The sequence below is a fragment of the Globicephala melas genome, chromosome 6 (assembly GCF_963455315.2).
Source record: "Globicephala melas chromosome 6, mGloMel1.2, whole genome shotgun sequence".
NCBI lineage: Eukaryota > Metazoa > Chordata > Mammalia > Artiodactyla > Delphinidae > Globicephala > Globicephala melas.
Genome location: NC_083319.1, coordinates 37,913,965 through 37,936,049, shown reverse-complemented (window position 1 = coordinate 37,936,049; position 22,085 = coordinate 37,913,965). Strand labels below are relative to the sequence as shown.

The window sequence follows — 22,085 nt, the reverse complement described above, 5'->3', positions numbered from 1 at the left end:
GAGTAGTGTCCTTGGCTCAGTGGGAACTTGCCCAGCTACTAAGGAAGAGACCAGTACGGCCAGATGCCACTGGGAACCCCACATCTCACATCCAGTTCTTCCTGATGGCCTGGATCAGTGGCTTCTAATCAAGTTCGTTTTGACAAAGAAGAGAAAGTGCATTTTCCAAGACATCCTGTGACTCTCCTGTGTAACTCTTTTGTTTCTCTGTTTTCACTTCTTACCTCAACCGTACCTTCCCATTCTCGTACATTGAGAAAGCTTTTCTCACATGTAACATCATACAGCAGCAAAACACCATCTGCTCTTCTGAAGTAAGACTTAAGCAATACTTCTGAATCTGGAAGAGAGAAAAGCAGATAAGTAACAGTTCTAATCAGTCAGTCAGTTTGGGGCTGCCTCATTCTTCAACTCTTTGATGCTCACTTTCTTCTCATCTTCTAAAATAACCCCCAATTGAGAAGAATCTAATAGCAGCCTATTACTGTGAAATAGCCATCCCCGAGGCCTAGAATGACTTGGTGAATGGTAACAACATAAGAATCTGGGCTGCTGATTTAGAAAAGCAAATCATTTTCTCCACCAAACAATCCCAAGAATGTCTACAAGCCTCAGAGCATAGCTTGAGAGCATAAGTTCTAAAAATTTCAGCCTCAGCAGCAAGCTACCAGATCCCATGTGGAGGTACAGAGAAGGATGGAAGAAGAGGCACATCAGAGAAAAATTATTTTGGGGGTGGTGGGTAGGGAATGCTGTGCGTGGGTGGGAGAAGAACTACCCATGTGCAACACCACAGGGCACACACACAGGGTATGGGGTGCTCACCAGAGGAAGAGCACACCTCCACCCACATGTCCTAACTCTAAACCAGGTGCAGCACTTTACAGGACCTTAAATAGGGCCATGTCAACCACACATATTTTTTAAATGGCTTGTCTGTGCAAAACTCAGCAGAATTCAAAGCATTATGGAAAGCACTTGCCTCTCCTGCCCAGCCGTATCCCAGTGCTGCAGGGCTGTTAGCTCTCCATCTACGACGAGAGTTTTCAATTGAAAATCAACTTCTGAAAAAAATATACGAGGACATGGAGAACATGATGTAAATAATTCCATCGGTTTTTACTTTCAAGCCTTATTTGGATGAGACAAGGGCCAGTGCCAAAGTTCAGCGAGGTAGAGAGAAATGAATCTGGCCTTCAAGAGGAGTAACCTTCACAAACTAATTATAAGTCAGACCACAGACATGTGCACAGATGCACATCCGCAGGTTGGCTGACTTGGGGAAGGATTTGATCTATAGACAAAAGGAAAATCTATGTTCTATTTGCCCATGTAATTAGATGGACTCAATTATATCTGTGTGTGTGCATGCACATAAATGTCTATGTATATATGTATATATGCAAGTATACTCTATGTATGTATATAGGGTACGCTCTCTAGCAACCGAACCAAATATTGTGGTATTTTTATGAATCAAACTGAAGTGAACTTTCAAATTTGTTATCTTGAAGGGTATAACAGAGAACCACAAATTTACAAAGACACCCACTGTGTAAACCCACCAAGTGGTAAACCGGGCCCAGATGTAAAACTGGGTTCCAGAAGTAAACCCTCAGAGGTAAACCCCCCGAGTCGTAAACATGGGGCCCAGATGTAAACCTGGGTGGAAGCCATAACCTGCTCAGACGCCAGCCGAACCCCACGATGCTGCGCGCAGGAGCAGAGAAGGCGAGCGCCCAACGCCCCACATGACTCACACCCGAGCCCGGACCTCAGGCAACTGCAACTGACCTTGAAGCCTCTGACAGGAGGCCACCCCTCAGGTGTCTCCAGGACCCGAGGAGAGGAGCCCCCGACAGGATGCCCGGCCTTCAGGCAACTCCGTGTCAGGATGGCTGACCGAGCCGTGCAGCTGACAGGGTCTTGGTGCTCTGGCCGGGTGTCAGGGCTATGCCTCTGAGGTGGGACAGCCGAGTTCAGGACATTGGTCCAACAGGGACCTCCTGGCTCCACGTAACATCAAACGGCAAAAGGTCTCCCAGAGATCTCCAACTCAAAGCTAAGACCCAGGTCCACTCAAAGACCAGCAAGCTCCAGTGCTGGAAACCTTATGCCAAACAAGTAGCAAGGCAGAAACACAACCCCACCCATTAGCAGAGAGGCTCCATAAAATCACAATAAGGTCACAGACACCCCAAAACACAACACCGGATGCGGTCCTGCCCACTGGAAAGACAAGATCCAGCCTCATCCACTAGAACACAGACACTAGTCTCCTCCACAAGGAGGCCTACACAACCCACTGAAACAACCTTAGCCACTGGGGGCAGACAACAAAAACAACGGGAACTGCAAACCTGCAGCCTGCGAAAAGGAGACCCCAAACACAGTAAGTTAAGCAAAATGAGAAGACAGAGAAACACACAGCAGATGACAGAGCAAGGTAAACACCCACCATACCAAACAAATGAAGAGGAAATAGGCAGTCTACCTGCAGAAGAATTCAGAGTACTGACAGTAAAGATGACCCCAAATCTCAGAAATAGAATGGAAAAAAAACAAGAAACATCTAACAAAGACCTAGAAGAACTAAAGAGCAAACAAACAATGATGAACAACACAATAAATAAATTAAAAACTCTCTAGAAGGAATCAATAGCAGAATAACTGAGGCAGAAGAATGGATAAGTGACCTGGAAGATACAATAGTGGAAATAACTACCAGAGAGCAGAAAGAAGAAAAAAGAATGAAAAGAATTCAGGATAGTCTCAGAGACCTCTGCGACAACATTAAATGCACCAACATTCAAATTATAGGGGTCCCAGAAGAACAAGAGAAAAAGAAAGGGGATGAGAAAATATTTGAAGAGATTATACTTGAAAACTTCCCTAACACAGGAAAGGAAATAGACAATCAAGTCGAGGAAGCACAGAGAGTTCCATACAGGATAAATCCAAGGAGAAACACTCCAAGACACATATCAATCAAACTATCAAAAATTAAATACACACAAATAAATATTAAAAGCAGCAGGGGAAAAGCAACAAATAACATACAAGGAAATCCCCATAAGGGGATTTCAGCAGAAACTCTGCAAGCCAGAAGGGAGTGGCAGGAAATACTTAAAGTGATGAAAGAGAAAAACCTACAACCAAGATTACTCTACCCAGCAAGGATCTCATTCAGATTCGACAGAGAAATTAAAAACTTTACAGACAAGCAAAGACTAAGAGAATTCAGCACCACCAAACCAGCTTTACAAGTACTAAAGCAACTTCTAGGCAGGAAACACAAGAGAAGGAAAAGACCTACAATAAAAAACCCAAAACAATTAATAAAATGGTAAAAGGAACATACATATCAATAATTACCTTAAATGTAAATGGATTAAATGCTCCAACCAAAAGACACAGGCTTGCTGAATGGATACAAAAACAAGACCCATATATATGCTGTCTACAAGAGACCCACTTCAGACCTAGGGACACATACAGACTGAAAGTGACAAGATGGAAAAAGATATTCCATGCAAATGGAAACCAAAAGAAAGCTGGAGTAGCAATTCTCATATCAGACAAAATAGACTTTAAAATAAAGACTATTACAAGAGACAGAGAAGGACACTCCATAATGATCAAGGGATCAATCCAAGAAGAAGATATAACAATTGTAAATATTTATGCACCCAACATAGGAGCACCTCAATACATAAGGCAAATACTAACAGCCATAAAAGAGGAAATCGACAGTAACACATTCATAGTAGGGGACTTTAACACCCCACTTTCACCCATGGACAGATCAATCAAAATGAAAATAAATAAGGAAACACAAGCTTTAAATGATACATTAAACAAGATGGACTTAATTGATATTTATAGGACATTCCATCCAAAAACAACAGAATACATTTTCTTCTCAAGTGCTCATAGAACACACTCCAGGATAGATCATGTCTTGGGCACAAATCAAGCCTTGGTAAATTCAAGAAAATTGAAGTTGTATCAAGTATCTCTTCTGACCACAACACTATGAAACTAGATATCAATTACAGGGAAAAATCTGTAAAAAATACAAACAGATGGAGGCTAAACAATACATTACTAAATAACCAAGAGATCACTGAAGAAATCAAGAAGAAATCAAAAAATACCTAGAAACAAATTACAATGTAAACACAATGACCCAAAAACTATGGGATGCAGCAAAAGCAGTTCTAAAGGGAAGTTTACAGTGATGCAATCTTACCTCAGGAAACAAGAAACAGCTCAAACAAACAACCTAACCTTACACCTAAAGCAATTAGAGAAAGAAGAACAAAAATTCCCCAAAGTTATCAGAAGGAAAGAAATCACAAATGATGAATTGGGAGATTGGGATTGACATATATACACTAATATGTAAAAAATGGATAACTAATAAGAACCTCCTGTATAAAAATATAAATTAAATAAAATTCAAAAAAATAGAAATGAAAAAGGAGAAGTAACAAGTCACACTGCAGAAATACAAAGGACCATGAGAGATTACTACAAGCAACTTTATGCCAATAAAATGGACAACCTGGAAGAAATGGAAAAATTCTTAGAAAAGCACAACCTTCTGAGACTGAAACAGGAAGAAATAGAAAATAAGAACAGACCAATCATAAGCACCGAAATTGAAACTGTGATTAAAAATCTTCCAACAAACAAAAGCCCAGGACCAGATGGCTTCACAGGTGAAGTCTATCAAACATTTAGAGAAGAGCTAACACGTATACTTCTCAAACTCTTCCAAAATATAGCAGAGGGAGGAACACTCCCAAACTCATTCTTTGAGGCCACCATCGCCCTGATACCAAAACCAGACAAACATGTCACAAAGAAAGAAAACTACAGGCCAATATTACTGATGAACACAGATGCAAAATCCTCAACAAAATACTAGCAAACAGAATCTAACAGCACAATAAAAGTATCATACACATGAACAACTGGGGTTTATCCCAGGAATGCAAGGATTCTTCAATATATGCAAATCAATCAATGTGATAAACCATGTTAACAAATTGAAGGAGAAAAACCATATGATCGTCTCAATAGATGCAGAAAAAGCTTTCGACAAAATTCAACACCCATTTATGATAAAAACTCTCCAGAAAGTAGGCATAGAGAGAACTTACCTCAGCATAATAAAGGCCATATATGACAAACCCACAGCCAACATCATTCTCAGTGGTGAAAAACTGAAACCATTTCCTCTAAGATTGGGAATAAGACAAGGTTGTCTACTCTCACCACTATTATTCAACATAGTTTTGGAATCTTTAGCCACAGCAATCAGAGAAGAAAAAGAAATAAAAGGAATCCAAATCAGAAAAGAAGAAGTAACGCTGTCACTGTTTGCAGATGACATGATACAACACATAGAGAATCCTAAAGATGCTATATCAGAAAACTACTAGAGCTAATCAGTGAATTTGGTAAAGTAGCAGGATACAAAATTAATGCATAGAAATCTCTGGCATTCCTATACACTAATGATGAAAAATCTGAAAGAGAAATTAAGGAACACTCCCATTTACCACTGCAACAAAAAGAATAAAATACCTAGGAATAAACCTACATAAGGAGACAAAAGACCTGTATGCAGAAAACTATAAGACACTGATGAAAGAAATTAAAGATGATACAAACAGATGGAGAGATATACCATACTCTTGGATTGGAAGAATCAACATTGTGAAAATGACTATACCACCCAAAGCCACCTACAGATGCAATGCAATCTCTATCAAACTACTAATGGCATATTTCACAGAACTAGAAAAAATTTCACAATCTGTATGGAAACACAAAAGACCCCAAATAGCCAAAGCAATCTTGAGAAAGAAAAACAGAGCTGGAGAAATCCTGCTCCTGGACTTCAGACTATACTACAAAGCTACAGTAATCAAGACAGTATGGTACTGGCACAAAAACAGAAATACAGATCAATGGAACAGGATAGAAAGCCCAGAGATAAACCCACACACATATGGTCGCCTTATTTTTATAAAGGAGGCAAGAATATACAATGGAGAAAAGACAGCCTCTCCAATAAGTAGTGCTGGGAAAACTGGACAGTTACATGTAATAGAATGAAACTAGAACACTCCCTAACACCATACACAAAAATAAACTCAAAATGGATTAAAGACCTAAATGTAAGGCCAGACACTATAAAACTCTTAGAGAAAAACAAGGCAGAACACTCTATGACATAAATCACAGCAAGATCCTTTTTGACCCACTTCCTAGAGAAATGGAAATAAAAACAAAAATAAACAAATGGGACCTAATGAAACTTCAAAGCTTTTGCACAGCAAAGGAAACCATAAACAAGACAAAAAGACAACCCACAGAATGGGAGAAAATATTTGCAAATGAAACAACTGACAAAGGATTAATCTCCAAAATTTACAAGGAACTCATGCAGCTCAATATGACAAAAACAAACAGCCCAATCCAAAAATGGGCAGAAGAACTAGACATATCTCTAAAGAAGATATACAGATTGCCAATAAACACATGAAAGGATGCTCAACATCACTAATCATCAGAGAAATACAGATCAAAACTACAATGAGGTATCACCTCATACCGGTGAGAATGGCCATCATCAAAAAATCTAGAGACAATAAATGCTAGAGAGGGTGTGGAGAAAAGGGAATCCTCTTGCACTGTTGGTGGGAATGTAAATTGATACAGCCACTATGGAGAACTGTATGGAGGTTCCTTAAAAAACTAAAAGTAGAACTACCATATGACCCAACAATTCCACTACTGGGCATATATCCTGAGAAATCCATAATTGAAAAAGAGTCGCATACCACAATGTTCATTGCAGCTCTATTTACAATAGCCAGGATATGGAAGTAACCTAAGTGTCATCAACAGATGAATGGATAAAGAAGATGTGGCACATATATACAATGGAATATTACCCAGTCATAAAAAGAAACGAAATTGAGTTATTTGTAGTGAGGTGGATGGACCCAGGGTCTGTCATACAGAGTGAAGTAAGTCAGAAAGAGGAAAAACAAATACCGTATGGTAACACATATATATGGAATATAAAAAAGAAAAAAAATGGTTCTGAAGAACCTAGGGGCAGGAGAGGAATAAAGACGCAGACGTAGAGAATGGACTTGAGGACATGGGGAGTGGGAAGGGTAAGCTGGGATGAAGAAATTGGCATGGACATATATACACCACCAAATGTAAAATAGATAGCTAGTGGGAAGCAGCAGCATAGCACAGGGAGATCAGCTCGGTGCTTTGTGACCACCTAGAGGGGTGGGTTAGGGAGGGTGGGAGGGAGACACTAGAGGGAGGAGATATGGGGATATATGTGTATGTATAGCTGATTCACTTTGTTATAAAGCAGAAACTAACACACCATTGTAAAGCAATTATACTCCATAAAGATGTTAAAAAAAAAAAAAAGACACCCCTTGTGAAGAGGGTAGTCAATCTGTTCTAACGTTTCTGGTTATCAAAATAAGAACTCTTTAGAAGAAGAAAAATAAATTATAATTTGCATATTTTCAAGTCCTTTTTCTGATAATTATGCAAATTTGAGAAACCATGACACTACCTTTTCCTTGTTCTGAGAGGTATTATTCATATATTCTGTTGTGAAGGAGGGGAGGGAACATACACCCAGCCATGATTTTGAACATAATGGCAAAAAGGCCATCAGTAAGATCACTTTATCAACATCCAATGACACCTGATCAGAAAGGCTTTCCCTGGGCACCCTGTGTAAAAGTGCACCTCTCCCAAACCTCGTTCTTTCAATTTGCTTTTCATCCATTTCCTTCCTTTGGATGTAAGTTCCTTTCAGGCTGAGACTTCGTCGATTTTGTTTACTGCGTGCTGGTACTCCTACAACAGTATGTGACTCACAGCAGGACTCAGGAAATGCTTGCTGCATAAATGAATCTGTCATTTCTGGCTCTAAACTTGGTTTGGTTGATTTCGCTGGGTAAGTAAATACCTAAGTCCTTTGTTAGTCTTCCTTTCCCAAATTTAGGCCTTAGCCAAAACAGAGGAGGACTATAGACAAGGACAAACACACACACCTACCTATATATATATATGTATTGTACAGAGAGAGAGAAAGGGAGAGATCCATGTATCTGTGTATGTAATTCCTAGAGAAAACAGAATCAAGCTAAAGAAGGTCTTTTTCCCATTATCCACTGACAAAGGAACCATACCCAGGGTGTCACCTGTACTCCCTCAAAATTCATCCTTGCAAAGTCTCATGAGGAAACTTGGCTTCCCCACTGCAGCATCCCCGGCCAGCACAATCTTGTAAGACTTCTGAAAGTCGTAGGATTTATGGTTACCATCCACCATGTCCATCTAGGGAACGAAAGCCACAGTGGATGACAAAGGTAGTGCCAGCTTTCTTCCTAGTAAGTTAGATGGCACAAAAATGAAGTGTTCATGAATAAAAGTGCCCCCAAAGCCACCTGCCTGTGGTGAAAGGGCCGAGATGGGCTTTCTTGAGGAGCTAATAACAACGTGGCCTTCACTAGCAGACCCCTCGGGCTTCTAATCCAGTATGGAAGCCACACCTTCTGAGCCACCTTCATCCCTTATATCAGGAACCTGTTTTTTTATTAAAAAGTCAGCCATTATAAAGCAAAGTCTTTCATTACACATATACATCATGAAGTAAAAAGAAGAAAAATATGCACCTGAATCTACGTCAACGCTGTTATGGAACAAAGTGGCCTCAAAAGGAAACCTGTGAGAGTTTTCCCTAACTTAGTAGAGAAAAACATTCTCCTGTGTTTCACATGTATGACCTTTAAAACAATGCCCATGACAGATAAAGGTCAAATAGGGTGATATATGTATTTCTACTGAAGATCAGGCCTAGGAGAGCAGTGATTTCGGGGCTCACATCTGTGTCTGAAGTATCACCCCCAAAGCTCTCCTGCAAGCTCTGCAACCTTCAGAATCTCCTCTGCTGCTTGTACTCCACCTCCGAGTCATACTCGGAATCTTTCAGGGTAGACAAGCTGTTCTCGGGCAGGCTGTCAACATCACAATTCATCCTCCGCATGGGATCACAAAGGGCCAGCGAGCTGCAGTCCTCACCCGTGTAGGGAGAGTGGGATGACCAGGTGACAAAGGAGAGGACCGCTACCTAAGGGCTGGCGATACTCAAGATGACACAGCAGTGGAATCAGACAGCAATAGAATCAAGAAGACCGATAATCTCATTCTTCCCAAGAGCCACAATGTATTCCACGATTAAGCATCAGGGAAAATAAAATCCTCAGAGCAATATCGTTCATTCTATGCAACAATCAATTAAGATAAAAACATTTAAATCAAACGTTTAATAAATGAAGCTATCTTCTAAAAATCACCATCTTTATTTCCTGATACAAAAAGAATTAGAATGCCCAGGATGCAAATGCAGTCTCAAGTTGTATTAAGAAAATGTATACAGAATATGTGAACCTTTCTACTCTAATGTGGTCAGACCATATTCTGAACAGCATATCCATTTCTGGATAATATCTCTACTGAAAAGGGATGCCAAGGGCTTCCCTGGTGGCTCAGTGGTTAAGAATCTGCCTGCCAATGCAGGGGACATGGGTTCGAACCCCGGTTCGGGAAGATCCCACATGCCACAAAGCAACTAAGCCCGTTCACCACAACTACTGAGCCTGCGCTTTGGAGCCCACAAGCCACAACTACTGAAGCCCATGTGCCTAGAGCCCATCCTCTGCAATAAGAGAAGCCACTGCAATGAGAAGCCTGCACACTGCAACAAAGAGTAGCCCCCCGCTCGCTGCAACTAGAGAAAGCCCACGTGCAGCAACGAAGACCCAAAACAGCCATAAATAAATAAGTATTTTTTTTAAAAAAAGGGATGCCAAGAACCTGGATGAGAAAGGCAACTGATGACGTGAGACTTAAAACATTCAGGTCAGTGCACTCGGCTTAAGCTGTAATGGTTTCTCTCTTCAAATACTTGAAGAACTGACACAGGAAGAATACATTCTCTCAGGTTGCACAAGACAAAATAAAGGCCAACTGAATTTTTCTGGGAGTCACATACCTAATCAACATGGTGAGAAATGACAGGTAATTAGAAATGTGTCGCCCTGTGGCCATCATCAAAAAATCTACAAACAATACATGCTGGAGAGGGTGTGGAGGAAAGGGAACCCTCTTGCACTGTTGGTGGGAATGTAAATTGATATAGCCACTATGGAGAACAGTATGGAGGTTCCTAAAAAACTAAAAATAGAACTACCATACGACCCAGCAATCCCACTACTGGGCATATACCCTGAGAAAACCATAATTCAAAAAGAGACATGTACTACAATGTTCATTGCAGCACTATTTACAATAGCCAGGACATGGAAGCAACCTAAGTGTCCATCAACAGATGAATGGATAAAGAAGATGTGGCAGGAATAAAGACGCAGAAGTAGAGAATGGACTTGAGGACACGGGGAGGGGAAAGGGGAAGCTGGGATGAAGTGAGAGAGTAGCACTGACTTATATACACTACCAAATGTAAAATAGATAGCTAGTGGGAAGCAGCTGCATAGCACAGGGAGATCAGCTCGGTGCTTTGTGACCACCTAGAGGGGTGATAGGGAGGGTGGGAGGGAGATGCATGAGGGAGGGGATATGGGGATATATGTATACATATAGCTGATTCACTTTGTTATACAGCAGAAACACAAAATTGTAAAGCAATTATACTCCAATAAAGATGTTAAAAAAGAAAAAACAAGGGCTTCCCTGGTGGCACAGTGGTTAAGAGTCCGCCTGCCAATGCAGGGGACGCGGGTTTGAGCCCTGGTCCAGAAAGATCCCTCGTGCCACAGAGCAACTAAGCCCGTGTGCCACAGCTACTGAGCCTGCGCTCTACAGCCTGTGAGCCACCACTGCTGAGCCTGTGTACCACAGCTACTGAAGCCCAAGCACCTACAGCCCGTGCTCCGCAACAAGAGAAGCCACCGCAATGAGAAGCCCACACACTGCAATAAAGAGTGGTCCCTGCTTGCCACCACTAGAGAAAGCCTGTGTGTAGCAACAAAGACCCAACCTAGCCAAAAATAAATAAGTAAATAAATTTATGAAAAAAAATAATAAAATAAAAGTAAACTATTCTTATCTGCCCAAAGAGTATTTTCATTACAATATGTAAAAATATAAAATAAGTTATATTTTTGCTAGAGTTCTTAGAAAAACGACGAAACTAAAACAAATATACAAGATAAAATCCAGTAAGGCCACAAAAGCAATAAAATTAAATTTACAAGATGATTTTAAGTTTTTTTTAAAAATTGTTATTGAAGTATAGTTGATATATATTATATAAATGACAGGTATGCAATATAGTGATTCACAATTTTTAAAGGTTATACTCCATTTATAGTTATTGTAAAATACTGGCGATATTCTCCATGTTGTACAATATATCCGTATAGCTTATTTTATGCCTAATAGTTTGTACCTTTTAATCTCCTATCCCTATATTGCCCCTCCCCACTTCCTTCTCCCCACTGGTAACCACTAGTTTGTTCTTTATATCTGTGAGTCTGCTTCTTTTTGTTATACCCACTAGTTTGTTGTATTTTTTGGATTCTACATATAAGTGATATCATATAGTATTTGTCTTTCTCTGTATGACTTATTTCACTTAGCATAATGCCCTCCAAATCCATCCATGTTGCCGCAAATAGCACAATTTTATTCGTTTTTATGGCTGAGTAGTATTCCATTGTATGTATAGACCACATCTTCTTTATCCTTCCTTCTTTGATGGACACTTAGGTTGTTTCCATATCTTGGCAATTGTAAGTAATGCTGCTGTGAACACTGGGTGCATGTATCTTTTCGAATTAGTGTTTTTGTTTTTTTCTGATATATACCCAGGAGTGGAATTGCTGGGTCATATGGTAGTTTTAGTTTTTGAGAAACCTCCATACAGTTTTCCAGAATGGCTGCACCAATTTACATTCCCACCAACAATGTATGAGGGTTCCCTTTTCTCTACATCCTCACCAACATTTGTTATTTGTGGTCTTTTTGATGACAGCCATTCTGACAGGTGATATCTCATTGTGGTTTTGATTTGCATTTCCCTGATGATTACCAATGTTGAGCATCTTTTCATGGGCCTGTTGACCGTCTACATTTCCTCTTTGGAAAAATGTCTATTCAGTTCTTCTGCCCATTTTTTACTCAGGTTGTTTGTTTTTTTGATGTTGAGTTATATGAGCTGTTTATATATGTTGGATATTAACCCTTTATGAGTCATACTATTTGCAAATATTTTCTCCCATTCAGTAAGTTGTCTTTTCGTTTTGTTTATGGTTTCCTTTGCTGTGCAAAAAGTTTTAAGTTTAATTGTTTCTTAAAAACAAAAAGGAAGGAAGAAAATAATCATTGGAGGCTTGCAGTTCAATACGGTGGACAGAATACATGAATTTGTCTTCTTTCCCTTTTGAGACCTCATTAATATGAAATTCCAAAGGAAATAAGCCAATAAAAGTTAAAAGACATGGTGTAGGAAGGGGAAGCTGGGGCGAAGTGAGAGAGTAGCATGGACATATATACACTACGGAATGTAAAATAGTTAGCTAGTGGGAAGCAGCAGCACAGCACAGGGAGATCAGCTCAATGCTTTGTGACCACCTAGAGGGGTGGGATAGGGAGGATGGGAGGGAGGCTCAAAAGGGAGGGGATATGGGGACATGTATATGCATATGGCTGATTCACTCTGGTGTACAACAGAAACTAACACAGTACTGTGAAGCAATTATACTCCAATAAAGATCTATTTTTAAAAAATTAAAAGAATGGAAGAGGGGCCCATCAGCAGTAAAGTGATTTAAACACATTGCTGGAAAAAGGAAACTGGATGGTAATGCGCTGACAAAGAGAAGAGAGTTGGGGAAAAGGAGGTCCAGAAGATGTGTTTTGAAGGTCCTACTGTAGAACAAAGAAGAGACAACTGGTCATGCAGAACCCCAGAGAGTGAGAAGGGGGGCTGAAAATAGAGGTTAAAATTGTATACTAAGGCACACTGCCTCTCAAGCCCATAGCTGCTCTTACTCTAGGAAAGAAGAGCAGATAAGCCAGAGCTGATTCCAAATGCAACAAGACAGGGTTTGTCTTTTTAAAAATAACTGAATGATTCCCAAAAGGAAAGCTAAGGCTTCTCTCTAAACATCCATACCCCATGCACCTAGTAATCGGGGTCCCCTGTCTGACAGCCAGCTTCACACACAGAGCTCCAAGGAAGACCATCTCTCAGAGGAGATGCCTTGAGGTAGACAGATCTACTTGCTACATCAGCTACCTAAAATGATCTGAAATTCCAAGATGACATCTGGGTAGCAAGTTTAAAAAGCAATCAGTCCAATAAGAATAGAAATTTCCTGGACTCCAAAATTAGTACTTTCAAGGAGAAAAAAACAAATTCCATGCACTGCAAAGAATAAGTAAGTTGCAAGGTATCAGTGATATCATGAAGATGGCAGTTTCTTTTTACAAGAAATGAAAAACTCAACCAGAGAATCCAAGAGAAATAAGCAATTTTACAAGAAAGTCATGAACCAAACACAAAACCAATTAAGAGGTAGCAAAACTTGGAACTGGCAGTACATAAAGGGGATTCATCTGACCACAAAGCTGGGAACCTTCTCTTTTGAGTGGCATAGGAATAATGACTGGAGAGAAAGAAATGAGTTTCTCAGAACCAGTGGCATAAGGTGTTGACAATTATACTAAATTGGTAAACTTCTGTATAGTTCTTTACAGCCTTTAACATGCTCTCCCATAAATCATCTCCTACTCTCTTACAGGATAACCCTAAGAGGCAGGCAGGAAGTCTGGTATAAATGTGAAAGCACCACCCGTGTAAAGACAGAAAGACAACCCATTGCTTATTAGCTGAGTGACTTTGAACAAGTTATTAAACCTGGAACTCATTGTTCCCATCCATAAAAGTGGGGAATTTGCACTTTCCTCAGAGAAAGTTTGAGAATTGAATTTTTTTTAATTATGAAAAAGAGCTTCATAAACTACAAAATCAATAAAATGTTAGTTATTAGGGTGACAGGACAGTTTATTATTAATCCCCATTTACAGATGAGAAGCTAATGATCAAAATGAGGAAGTCAACTGTCCCATGTATTACAGGCAGAAATTGGCAGGTCTTGATAAGAACTCAGGTCTCGTCACTACTGACTCTCACTGTTCAGGGCCTGTTTGGTCTTCATCATATGCTGTATCAGGGCAAGAAACTCTGTCTCTTTTTGCAAACATTCTCTTAGTCTAAGATTTGGGATGACATGGAAATAAGTAAAGACAGTGGCTAGGAGAATCTGTGACTCTAGCATAAAGCAAAGGATTGGTCCATTCAAATTCTGTAATAAAAGCTTAGTACGTATGGTCTAATGACCTGTGGAAATCAAATATAAGGTTGACATTGATAATAATTTTCCAAAAAGGATATGGGGAGAATTCTTAATAATTCAGAGGTTTAAATAGCAATAACCCACAAAATGCAGTTAACTGTCAATCTCATTCAGTATAAATACTGGAAGAAGCATTAAAGGTTATCATATGAACAATCAGAGAAGCAAAGTGGTGTGCCCAAATTGCACAATGCCACTTTCATGGATGATTATTTTTTAAGCACCTGTTTTCATTTTAGCTAAGATAATTCCATTAGTTATGGAGACCATCCACATGCAGGAGGTGAATCCAGTACTGTGCTGGAGACAATGTGTACCAGCAGGTGAGAGGCTATTTATTTTAAGCATCTCTTCCCAAACTCTGTATTCAGTGATGTTGACTTGGGAGCGTGAAATCGGTAACGGCAGGAGTATTTATACCATGGAAATCGTCAAGTGCTACAAATCCCTCCTTCCCTTCCTCCCCTCTCCAGAGCCTGTTGTTATTAAACATCTACCAGCACAGCAGAGTGAAACAGACCCTACTCATTTTAGAAACCAAATAGAGCAAAGGCCAAAACCAATCACACCTTTGCTTTCACTTCAGCAGGTTCTCTCCTACTTCTTGCTCATCAGGGATCCTCTAGATCTGGAACTTTCCATAGAGAAGAGAAATATTCATTTCATTTAATAAACCTTCACTGAATACATGTACCTTGTAGTAAGCTGGGTGTAGGGCTGCATGACAAGGAAAGACAATTTCCCTACTGTCATAAGCAGACCCGGGACTTGAGGGCCCTTGGTTGGTAAAGACCAAGGAAAGAAAACTGAGGTTTGATGGACAAGTGTTCAGGGGATCAGAAATATTTATTAGATCTATGCAAAAGATAAGCTGCCCTTAGAAACAGAAACAGAAATGAGGTGCCTTAAAAAAAAATTTTTTTTTGCCAAGGAGTCCAATTTGATTCTGAAATCTGATCCATCTGCTGCTTCAATATGATTCCATATATTTTTAGCTGCTAATAATTTAGACACACTGAGATACTGATGGTATCCCTCAAAGTCCAGCTGCCACATACCTACCTTTCTGAGTTTCTTTATTGTCACTGTAGATCTCCCACTTCTGTTTCACGCTGAAGTCTGAGGTCACTGAGGGCTTCCTCAGCTTTGCATTTTTCCTGAAAGAAAAAAAAAAAGAAAGATTTTGTTCACTTAAATAGGTTCTTCAAAATCCTGTGGGTGAGAAACATTTTGCGTCAAAAAGGCTGATCCCAAGTCTCCTACAGAGATGGTGAGAAGAGATAAGGGGAGTAACCAAACTTTAGATGCCCAGTACTTCCATAATGGAAACCTACAAGAGTGAAAGAATTGAGGAATCTCGCAACCTACTTATACACGTCACCTGGGGTGACACCTCTATGACCACTACTCAATTGTGATAAGAGGGCTGTAACACATCAATTAACTAGCTAATTAATTACTGTTGTGTTTAATTAAAAGCTACTGGCACAGCCAAGGGCCCCAGTGCTTGCCTGAATCCTATCATGTCATCAGGACTCAGGAAGTCCTGGTGGGTTTACTGTTTTTCCAAGCGCTTACACCTTATCTAAATTCAAATCACATCACCTGCAAATTTCTATGCACGTGCTGCCCCTTATGCTGGTATTTCTCATATGTGTCACCCCTGGTGCAGAGAATGGCAGAAGGGCACCCCAGGAGGTCAGGGGCTGAAGCTCTCATGAGTCCAGATAACTTGGAATTTTTTTTCTCTTAACACATTATGGAAATTTATATCCTATGTGCAGTATTCAAATAAAGTTTTAAGTTTATAACTACTGGAATTGAGTGTAACAAGGCCTAAATAAATGGAGAATATACCAGGTTTGTTCATTATTTATTATTAAGATGCCAATTCTTCCCCAATTGATCTTTAGATGCAATTGAAGTCCAAGCAAACCCCCAGCAGGGGACTTCCCTGGTGGTCCAGTGGGTAGGACTCCAAGCTCCCAATGCAGGGGGCCCAGGTTCGATCCCTGGCCAGGGAACTAGATTCCACATGCATGCCGCAACTAAGACCTGGCACAGCCTAAATAAATAAATAATAAATAAATAAATATTAAAAAGAAAGAAACCCAGCAGGCTTTGTTTTTTAGTTTTGGGGGTTGTTGTTTTTTGGGGTATTTTTAGAAACTGACAACGTGATTCTATGGAAATTAGAGGACTTAAAATAGCCAGGACAACTTCGAGAAATAAAAAAGTTGAAGAACTAACACTACCTGATTTTAAGACTTATCATAAAGCAATGGTCATCAAGACAATGTAACACTGGCATAAAGATAGACAACTCAATCAATGTAACAGAGCAGAGAGCTCAGAAATAAACCCAACACGAATACAGGAAGCTGATTTTGGACAAAGTGCAAAAGCAATCCAGCAGAGATAGTCTTTTCAACAAATGGGCTGAAACAATTAGATATGCACATGCAAAAAATGAACTTTGATCCATACCTTGCAAAATGGATCCTAAATGTGAAACTTAAAACAATAAAACTTAATAGAAGAAACATAGGAGAAAATCTTTGCAAACTTGGGGTAGGCAAAGATTTCTTAAACACCAAAAGCATGATTTGTGAAAGAAAAAATGGACAAATTGGACTTCATCAAAATAAAACATTTCTACTCTTCAAAGACACTGTCAAATTAGTTCCGCTCATTTTATTCACAAGAAAATTCTGGTTTGGAGAACCATTTCTACGGCCACTCTACTCTCCTATCTCATTTCCTTCAAACGTCCCATCTTCTAAACCCTCTTATGTTCTCACTGTCCTCAAATATTTTGCACAGCACCCAACACATAATACATAAATTTTCAACAGAGGAGACAAATATATTATCTTGGTTGACTTCACATCATCCCATCCCTTAACTACTTTTTTTTTCAATTTTTGAGACTGAAGAGCTGGGAAACAGCTTTATCCCTCCCTAGTCAAAGTATATATATATATATATATATATATATTTTTTTTTTTTTTTTTTGCGGTACGCGGGCCTCTCACTGTTGTGGCCTCTCCCGTTGCAGAGCACAGGCTCCGGACGCGCAGGCTCAGCGGCCGTGGCTCACGGGCCCAGCCGCTCCGCGGCATGTGGGATCTTCCCGGACCGGGGCATGAACCCGTGTCCCCTGCATCAGCAGGCGGACTCTCAACCACTGCACCACCAGGGAAGCCCCTCAAAGTATATTTTAATATCAGTCTCTGATCAAAACCAAAACTCTTTGCATTTCCTATCTAGAAATCAAACCCTGCACATCAGTCAAGTCTCTCCCAAAAGTCACCTGTTCCATGAGGCCTGCCTGCCTGCCCTGATTCAACAAGAAATCCCTTCCCCTGCCACATTTTATCTGAAGCTCTGTGTACTGAGTTTTCTGTGGATGTTTATCTTCCCAGTTACCCTATCAGTCTCCATACCCCCTGCAGCACCCAGAGATCTGACCAGCAACAGATCCTGCATTAATGAATAAATGAGGTCGGAGCCCAGGGAAGGACACAGTGGGAGGTGAAGTGAAGAAGGCGGCGTTTTGTACTGGATCTGAGGCAGGTGAAGGACTCTGCTGCAGGGAGGGTAAAGAACACAGTGGTGAGGAAGGAGCAGGGGACCCTTGCCGGGCACAGGGTCAGGAAGGAGACAAACGATGGGAAATCTGATTGACAAGCTGAAAAGGGTCAATCCCCTTCTGAACACAGTGAGAAAGGAGAGATTCTAGAAAGCACAACACATTGCATCTGAAATCTACAGGCAAGAGCATACGCTCCACTTCAACCTGCTGGTTGCCTTCTCCTTCATTTTTCCTTCTCCTTTTACATTGTTTCGAATGGGGGAGGTGCCCAATATTTCTTATATAACCTACACTAAGAAAGCTGAAAAGACTAAAAACGTATCAGCTGGAGAAACTGTCTGTCCTGCAGGGATCTGTAACTAATATTTCTGATATGCAGAGATCCCTTCGTTTTCTTCCACCTCAGATTTGTGTTTTTATGGGTCGAGGTTACTGAAATCGGAACTCTGGCTGAATGGCGAAAACAATGTTGTGAATCCTAAATATATTTCAATAACAAACTAGGATGCATTTTTAACAAAAGAATATTTATGTTTAAGTTTATAAACATTATTATATGTATGTAAGTCCCCACAAATTAAGTCACGTGATTATGTAGATGAAAATGGACTTAAAATCCTGCGTAACATAGATTACCCACCACCAGCTTCTACAGAAGGTAAGGACTTGCTTGTCTTTCTAAATCTCCCAATGACGTCTTAATGTACCATAGAATCATGAGTACCAGTAAAGAGCTCATTTCCTCTCCTAAAATTAGAATATTCTGGGATATAAGTACATTCTAGCTGTTCACTCAGCAGCAAATGTATTTCTTGAATTCATATTTAATATATATTGAACACCTACTACTAACTATTGCATGATTGGCATTTAACTATATTATTATTGATATTGTGGAAGAATAACTGTTGGGTGCATACGCTATAGCCGAATTTTCTTCAACAGTTAAATCTTGACCTTACACTTGAGTATATATGATACTGGCAAGAAAATCTGTTGGAGATTGTGTACAACCTGCTCTGGCCTTCTTAAAAGTCTTTCTCAAAGGTTACAAGAGTTTGCTCTGAAAAATCATGTAATTAAATGAGAATTTCTTTTCTATGATATCTTTGAACTATCTTAAAACTATCTGTACACATGTAGAGTTTGTTTAGTTACTATACAAAAAACGTTTCACAAAAAGAAGTCTTTGATCTACTTTTAATTGAAAAATCATTGATTTTTACCTACCTACCCTGCTACCTAACCTTCAAACACAAATATAAACCAATAATCGTTTTCCAGTCTCTCTGTTTTATGCAGATAGACCAAAAAATATCAAACTAAAGCAAAATTATAGAGATTTTCTTACAAATTTTCTTCAACACATTTCCCCTTTAAAACAAAATGTTGTTGACATCTTCAATTTCAACATTTCAACAGTTAAAACCCTTTGAGACATCATCTCATTCAATGATGCCTGGGGTGTATTTTCCACATGGTAGAAGTTTCCTGAGATACTCTCCACTTCATTGCTTCCCCAGAAACCTGCAGGAAATTTTAATTACTTTTTCATTTGATTTTCTAAAGAACCGAAGGGTGATTTTCTGGAATGTGCTTTTAAAAAGAAGGTAGCCGGGGCTTCCCTGGTGGCGCAGTGGTTGAGAGTCCGCCTGCCGATGTAGGGGACGCGGGTTCATGCCCCGGTCCGGGAGGATCCCACATGCCGCGGAGCGGCTGGGCCCGTGAGCCATGGCCGCTAGGCCTGCGCGTCCGGAGCCTGTGCTCCGCAACGGGAGAGGCCGCAGCAGTGAGAGGCCCACGTACCGCAAAACAAAAAAAAAACAAAAAAAAACAACAAAAAAAAAGAAGGTAGCCAAAAATCCTATTAAAATCTTTTTCACACTATACCAGGATCATTTGCCCTGAAAACTAGTCCACTTTTGTGCTCCCAGAGCTACAGCCCACTAAAAGAGCAAACAACCTTCAGATCTGCAAACACTATCTCCTGAAGGAATCTGACCTCAACCCCTCAGGAGATCCAAGAAAAGAAAAGTCAGTCTTTGGGACTTCCCTGGTTGCGCAGTGGTTAAGACTCCACGCTTCCAATGCATGAGGGCCCAGGTTTGATCCCTGGTCAGGGAATTAGATCCCACATGCATACCGCAGCTAAGAGTTTGCATGCCACAACCAAGACCCGGCGCAACCAAATACATAAATTAATTAATTAATAACAACAAAAAAAGTCAGTCTTCTCTTAATTGAGTCACCACTTAACTCACTGGCTCATCAGATAAGGAAAAAGCAATTTCAGTCAGCTGTGTATTTACATTTATCTCTATTTACATTTTTCATCCCAGAACTTCACTGGTTTCCAGTTCTGGTTCCCTGAGGTATGAGCTACCCTCTCTCACCTGTGTGGATAACATCCCTTTTGGGCAGTACAACTGGCTTAAAAGCTACTAAACAAAACAGAAATACATGCTGAATGGCTTCTTTAAATGCAAGTGGTACTAAAGAAGGAGCCATAATAAAGTTATTACAATAATCTGCTTGAGTGGACAAGGAGAACCCACAAAGCAGCAGTATCTGTTTACCTCCATGTACAGTTTTTGTAGCATTTTCCCAAGACTCAAAAAGAAAAAGCATTAAAGATAATCTCAATGACCAACCATTGGGCTGGGAGCTGAAGACACAGGTGCAAGCCCACATCTTGCTTATGGCTTCATATCAGCATAAGACTATGCCCACTCTTGGCTAGACGCCTACTTCTCACATGTATTCATAATATTATATATCCATGTTTTGTGTTTACCTTTCTAAATGACATAATTTCTACAAAGATAATTTAGAACTACAGTGTCTGCTTTGGGGAACGTTCAAAATGAACAAAAGGGGGAAAGGAGTTAAAATATACATAAAAACAGAAAAGGAATAAAACTGCAAAAAATACCAATTTCAAAATGATGGCAGCACTCCAGTCATCTGAAACTCACATATCTGGCACCATGAAGAATCCAAAAGAAGACTGAAAGTCAGGAAAGGATGAACAGCACCCTGTGAGACACCCCTCCTTGGCACAGGACTACATTCAAGGGGGTTGAACACTCAATTCTAGTATATCTGATCATTTTGCTTTCTGAGTCTTCAGCAAACGAAGGTACTCAGGAAGGAAGGAAGAAAGAACCAACAATAGTAAATTGTAACCTGGCAGCCTGACAGCAAAAACAGAAAATGCACACAGGAACTCAAAAAGCCAAGCTGAACTACCACCACCCAAATCCTGAGGATATCACTATACTACAGTCCAGGATGAAACTCAGCTTCATAATGATGACCCTGAGTTAGCAAGGAAAGCTGAAGGTATTTTGCAAACAGTTATTAAAAGCAAGGCACTGGGGGACTCCATATGCTTACCAAAAGACATGTGACAGACCGCCCATGGCAGCATTCTACGTGACAGCCACAAAGTAGAAAGTACCCAAATGGCCATTAATAGTAAAATGGATAAATGAATTGTGATATCTTCACACAGTGAATACTCTACAGCAATGGAAATGACAGATCTACAACAACAAGCTCACAAGCATAATGTTGAGTGCAAGAAGCCAAACCCATGGAGTAAGGAAAAGAGCAGGCAAGAGATTGTGCCTGGGGGGTCAGGGAGGGGCTGTAGTGACTGGTTGGAAGGGAGCACGGGAGCTTCTAAGTAACATGCTGTTTCCTGACCTGGATGCTGAATATGCGAGCATTCCATCGGGAAAGATTCAGCAAGCTGTACACCAAGCTCTGTGCCCTTTTCTGTATGTGTATTTGTCTCTGAAGAATGCATTCACAAAACATTACACAGTATACTTGATGAAGCATAAATTTCTTGTCTTCGTGGTAAATCCAATCATGAACACTTCACAATTCAGATTTCAAGTAACCAGAGGCAACCCCAGGCAAAATTTGAAGCACATGATGTTTATCTTTCCTCCCTCAGTTCCACATTCTCTTTCTGGGGCTTT

At 40.1% G+C, this 22,085-nt stretch overlaps 1 non-coding gene and 1 pseudogene across 1 annotated transcript; one reads left to right on the top strand and one right to left on the bottom strand.

Annotated features, from left to right (window-relative positions):
• LOC115867787 (ras and EF-hand domain-containing protein-like) overlaps positions 1–22,085 on the bottom strand; it is a 168,876-nt pseudogene that overhangs the window by 15,528 nt on the left and 131,263 nt on the right.
• Positions 16,453–16,525, top strand: TRNAW-CCA (transfer RNA tryptophan (anticodon CCA)). The gene has a single exon. It is a non-coding gene; the product is annotated as a tRNA-Trp (tRNA).